Source organism: Galeopterus variegatus, unplaced genomic scaffold (genome assembly GCF_000696425.1).
Source record: "Galeopterus variegatus unplaced genomic scaffold, G_variegatus-3.0.2 Scaffold14059, whole genome shotgun sequence".
NCBI lineage: Eukaryota > Metazoa > Chordata > Mammalia > Dermoptera > Cynocephalidae > Galeopterus > Galeopterus variegatus.
The window spans coordinates 25,380-31,605 of record NW_007740170.1 but is presented as its reverse complement, the minus strand read 5'-3'; the positions used below and the strand labels follow the sequence as shown (position 1 = coordinate 31,605).

General features: G+C 35.3%; 1 pseudogene across 1 annotated transcript; it reads left to right on the top strand.

Moving 5' to 3' along the window:
* The first annotated feature begins 717 nt into the window (after window positions 1-717).
* LOC103581834 lies at window positions 718-6,018 on the top strand (annotated as a pseudogene). Its single transcript, XR_549693.1, has 4 exons — window positions 718-822; window positions 3,296-3,410; window positions 3,663-3,831; window positions 5,488-6,018. The product of XR_549693.1 is annotated as a ubiquilin-1-like (transcript).
* The last annotated feature ends 208 nt before the right edge of the window (window positions 6,019-6,226 follow it).

The window sequence follows — 6,226 nt, the reverse complement described above, 5'->3', positions numbered from 1 at the left end:
GGACTTGGAAATAAAGAACAAACTTTTAGGGTAATTTTTGTTACTTAAAATTTTGCATATTATAGATACATTTTATGAAACAGACTACTATTAAATGCCTCAATTTTCTGTAATCAGTCATTTTTGGCAGTGAATTCAGCTAACATATTCACATTTATTTGAAATAAATGCAGAAAATTTGTATGTAGAATGGTACTATTTATATGCTTTTAAGTATATATTTGGCTAATAATACTGAATGTGAACTTCCTTTTAAAATTTATCAAGCACATTCCTAGCCATTTATCACAACAGTAAGTTTACGTTTGTAAGGTGATTTGAGCACTTTCACGTACTGTTTTTACTCTAAAGCAAAACGTTGACAGTGTTAGGACTGTTTTTACTCTACAGCAAAATGTTGACAATGTTAGGTATGGGTGTCTTTTATTATAGACAGTTTAGAAACTTTTGCATCTGCTCTGGTTATCAGATTAAGGTTTGTAGTTTCTCTGTTTTACTTTTGATTTTTAAATATTCAGAAAAAAGGTCTTGCATGTGAAAATCTGTATTGGTTGTGATAGAAATAGGTAAATTAGGAAAAATATCCTAATCAAAGAGATAACTTTCTGACAAAGAATGAGTAAGTTTAAGATGACATGCTTTTTCTTGATTAGTTTAAATGCTGTAAATCCCAAAAGAAAAATGTGATAGCCTTGTTAATATGTTTGTACAAAACAGGTTGTGGGCCAAATTTGTCCTGCAGGCTATAGTTTGGCAACATGTCTTGGACTGGAGAAATGTTTGACTGGAGCCAGTAAAGAAGCAGATTTGTTGACCTCAAGAGTAGGTATTATTTTATTTACTGTGAATTTATTGGTCTCTGTGAAGTAAATACTATGTACCCGTAAAAGGTTGTCTGAGTTCTTCCTGCCTTGGTTATTGTGTTGAAATTAAAGATCCACTTTGTAACAATAGACTAACTAAACAGTAAGGAGGCATTCTACTTCCAGTATTTACATATAATCGCACTTAACTATGGTTAACTGCTTGAGGGCAAGGGTCATCTTCTCCCTGGACTTTGGACGGGTAAATAAGCCATCAATAAATTATTGTTGACTTTTCACTCTGTCTGGAGAAAATGATATAAAATTTGTCTTTTTTGAAGCTATGAGAATTTATTAGTTTCTGGTTATGCTGATTGTATATTATAATCGTATATTCAGATATCAAACATCATGTTAATATTTGCCCTGCCTTTTCAATTCTTAACACCTATTTGAAGGTTAGAAGATAATGCCACTTTTCTCATCTCTTGTGGTAGTGAGGTGAAATCCAGATGTTAATCTTGGAGTTCTCAGATGGTTTATTCAGGTCTTAAAGCATTTTAACATTTTCCGCAGAGGACTGTTGGTGCTGGTCCTGGCTGATTTTTACTTAGCAGCCCCATTTCTCTGGCAAATTAGTTGCTGTTTTGTGGTGTTACTTTTCTGTACTTAATATTAGCTGCTTTGTAGTATATGGTAGATATAGTGGTTCCAGATCTGGGTTTTCTCTATGCTTGCCATTTGTGTGTTGATGTTTCCAAGCAAGCCATACGTATAGTTCCATGTATTGATGTTTATGTTTATTCTGTCAGTGTAGCAGAAAATGTATCCTCATGAATGCCAGTTATTCCCATTTTTCTTTCGAGGGCACATATTTGCCTTTGCTCGAGGAAATGCCTGAGAAAAATGATTGCTTTTGTTTTCTAGGATATTGTATGTCATTATCATAATCACCATTCTCATTGAGAAAGAAGATGCCTCATTTTTGTTTTCTGATTTTTTTTTTTTTTTTTTTTTGGAGATCCCTCGTGTGGACAGTACCTTCCCTTTTTTATTTATGTTCTATCTTCCTGCCTTATAAGTGCCATTTTAGGCACTTGGGGGGAAGATAGACTATTAAGCAAGGTACATTACTTGTTTCCAGTTAAAATTGTTTGAACACTTGCCCCATAGATGATGCTGAATAATCTCATATTTGCTGGAAATCCTCAGCTTCAAGAACAAATGAGACAACAGCTCTGAACTTTCCTCCAACAAGTGAGTAAGAAAAGATGCTAGTTGTTTTTGGTAATGATTTGCTTGAAAAAGTTTGATGATAAACATTTTCCTTGCTCTTCTCTGGCTGATAGCAAAATAGGAGTTTGATAATGCTGCAATCCAGAGCCCCATTTCACTGCTGACCTTTTTCTTATATTTCTTAAACATAATCTGAGGAAAGGACCATTTTGATTTTGCTTTTGAGGACTTAGGGTTTTGAATGCTCTGTTAATACCATAAACCATTTCCTTTCACTTTACTTTGAAGTGCTTCCCTGTGTCATGTTATGCTTTATGGTTTAACTAATTTCAAGTAACAGGAAAGAGCTACCCCATCCTGTTTTACAGGTTTGGTTTCTTTGAAATGTTTTTATTTCTTCCAGATTAATAGAATACCTATTTTCCAAGGGGTTGATCTCATTTCTTCAAACTTGGAATTAGTAAAATTAAAATTGTGTCCAGAAGGTTTTATTATTAAAGAAAACTTGAGATTGCCATGGTATTTTATTATTTAAAAATATAAAAGAGAAGTCAGTTTTGGTGTTTTTGAAACTGGTAGTTCTAGGGCTTTATATATTATGCAATTGGTTCTCAGTCCTGTAAACCATTATCCAAGGTTAGTGTCCTGGTATTGTTATGTAAGCCTGTCTTTTTTTGCTCAGTCAGGTGGTGTATATTTGGAAGTAGTGAAGCTAAACTCGGGAAACATATTAACTTCAAATTTGGAACTACTGTTTTAGAGCGTACCTTACTTGTAAAATTGTTACATCAGTGATAGATAACACTTGGTCAGGAGGAATATGTGTCTTTCACCATATTACCATGTCATGTAAATTGTGCATTTGGAGGTTGTTTTCTTATTGTTTTATTATTAGAAATAATACTTTATTTTGTGTTGCAGAAGGGGAATAGTTGTGGCTTCTAGAGTAGCTCCTGATTGTCTTCCATTGTGAAAATGGCCTTCACAAGGGGAATAGTTGTGGCTTCTAGAGTAGCTCCTGATTGTCTTCCATTATGAAAATGGCCTTCATGATGGACTTAGAAGGAGGCCAAGCACACTAGGTTTGCTGTCAAAGAGGAGGTGCTTGTGTTTATTTTGGGAAAGAAATTATGGATTACCGGTGTCCAGGAGTAAGGTTTTAGATTTTTTCCAGAAACATAGCAAAGAAAAGATTTAAAAATTTACCTTCACTAATTTTAATTCCCTTGTAACCCCTGGTTTTCTTTCTTCCTTAGATGCAGAATCCTGATACACTATCAGCAATGTCAAACCCTAGAGCAATGCAGGCCTTGTACAGATTCAGCAGGGTTTACAAACGTTAGCAACCGAAGCTCCCAACCTCATCCCAGGGTAGGTTTATTTGGGGACAATTATGAGAGTCTATAATGGTCACTTTCTCTGAGAATTTCTGATTTAATATTATTCTGCTTTATTGTTGTTGAGATGGTTTTTAAGTCAGTTTTCTAAGTTAAAAATGATTATTTTAAGAAGATAGCTTAGCTAATATTATGTTAAAATATAACTATTTTTCACTTGTACTGGGCTGGCCACCATCCAGTTTTGCAGGAGCTTAGGTTTATTACCTGTCTCTGCTTTCTCTAGGTTTACTCCTGGCCTGGGAGCAATAGGAAACACTGGAGGCTCTTCAGAAACCAACGGGTCTAGCACTACACCCAGTGAAAACACAAGCCCCACAACAGGAACCACTGAACCTGGGCACCAGCAGTTTATTCAGCAGGTGCTGCAGCCTCTTGCTGGAGTAAATCCTCAGGTAACACAGTTCTTTTTCAAGTTTTGCATTCCTTAATGTTAGAAATTTCGAAATTTCCAAAAAGGAGAAAATGAAAGTGCAGTCCTTTAGTGTTTAGACTAATGAAAAGCACAGTCCTAAGGATATTGAATGTAAAAATAGGCATTACAAAAATTAACTTTGCTATATCAGATACTGAAGGAAATATTGTTGAGTTGTAGGTAAGAAATGCTATAACCCAATGCCTTATTTTTTAGAAGTCGCCTTTAAAAATGCATTCTTTTGGGCCGGCCCGGTGGCGCACTGGATAAGTGCGCCGCTTGGGAAGCGTGGCGGCGCTCCCGCCCGAGGGTTCGGATCCCACATGCAGACCGGTTCCCGCCCACTGCTGAGCGAGGCGCGGGAGCAACGCCGAGGGTTGCAATCCGTTGCTGGACACGGAAAAAGACAAAAGACAAAAAAAAAAAAAAAAGCATTCTTTTTTGGAGTCCTTATTTGAAAATCATGTGAAATATGCTTTGTTTTATAAAATTGTCAGGGAGGAATAGAAACTTGACTTTCTCAAGTTTCTCCAGGACAGCTGTTTGCTACTTTTTGTATTTTAACTTTAAAAAAAATCCTAACTACTTCATGTTACTGACCACCATACCACCTTCTGTGTGTGGTAACTTTTGTTACATAAATACACCTCACAAATATGGCCAAAAAATTTAGACCCCTAATAATGTTCTTGCATGTGCAAACATGTATTGGCCTTATTATGAATGTGCCATTATATAAATATGATTGCCAGTTCCAAACTTATTACAGTAGGTTGCCCCAACTTCTGCATGGAAAAAAATGTTTCAGGGTCTATTTGTTACTTTCTGATTTCAAGCCTAACTAAATACAGTAAGTGAGGCAGAGTTCTATTTTACACATATTTATATTCCCAATACCTACCATAGTTTCTGTCTTATGGTAGGTACTCAGTAAAAATTCATGGAATTAATAAGAAAAAGTGATTTTAGGTATTAGGCAGAATTAATTGTTACATAAGTTGAATAGCCTTACAAGCTTCCCCGTTATCAGATTGGCCAGGACTGACTGGTCATTTATATGCTTTTGTTTTGCCTCATTTCTGAAGAATGATTTGATGCACCTGAATTGTCATGATTTAGGAGTGTAGTTTGTGGGACTGAAACTGGAACTCTTTTTCTAAGAATTGAATGGCCAGTGCGGAAATCGAATACACATTCTAAGCCTTATTGCAAATGTAGAATTTTATTCAAGAGGGACACTGGCATTTATAGTTACTCAGTGGTCAGTAGCTACACAAAATAAATCATCTAGTTGTAAACTATTTGCATATATACTTTTAAGTTTTTCTGTATGTTTATGAGCCCATTAAATAATGGTTGGAATTTATTAAGCTTTTTTTCCTAAAAACAGAGTTATGTGGTCAGAGTTATTTGACATGATTGCTTAGGTATAGCCTAGACTAAAGTAATAAAATAAAGCGCTAGTGGACTTTTAAATATGTTGGATATGTTTCAAGAGAGAGGCAGTGCTTTTAAAGCTCAATAGAGCAGCATATGTTATAAAATAGCAATTACGATTTTGTAAAAGTTATTTTGGTGTGACATGGACTAGTGTCCTTTAGAGTTTGATTATTATTATTATTTTTTTCTTTCACAGCTACAGAACCCAGAAGTCAGATTTCAGCAACAACTGGAACAACTCAGTGCAATGGGATTTCTGAACCGGGAAGCCAGCTTGCAGGCGCTAATAGCAACAGGAGGTGATATCAATGCAGCTATCGAAAGGTTACTGGGCTCCCAGCCATCTTGGCAGCATTTCTGTATCTTGAAAAAATGTAATTTATTTTTGATAACGGCTCTTAAATCTTTAAAATACCCGCTTTATTTTATTTTGGCTCTTGGAATTCTGTGCTGTTAAAAACAAACCCAATATGATGCATTTTAAGGTGGTGTTCAGTAAGATGTGTGGGTTTTTCTGTGTTTTTCTTTTTTGGAACAGTGGGAATCAATGCTTTTTCACTTAAGGCTACTGCATGCATAAACACTTCTGCATTTATTGTCATTTTTAAAAACATCACCTTTTGTAGTTGGATGAACAGATTCTGTTCTGCATCTGTCCGGTTTATTTGCTTTTTAAAACATTAACCTATGGTAGTAATTTATGTAGAATAAAGTGTTAAAAAGCCAATCATTTGAGTTCTATAATTTGTGGTACCATATGGCTTATTGTGACTTTGGCATGTATTTTTGCAAACAATGCTGTAAGATTTATACTACTGACAATTTTTGCTTTACTTGTATACAATATAGAGTACGCACATTTGGGACTGCATTTCTAGAAACATACTGCCATAAGTTATCTGAGCAAAACACATGTAACCAAAAAGTAAAGCTGA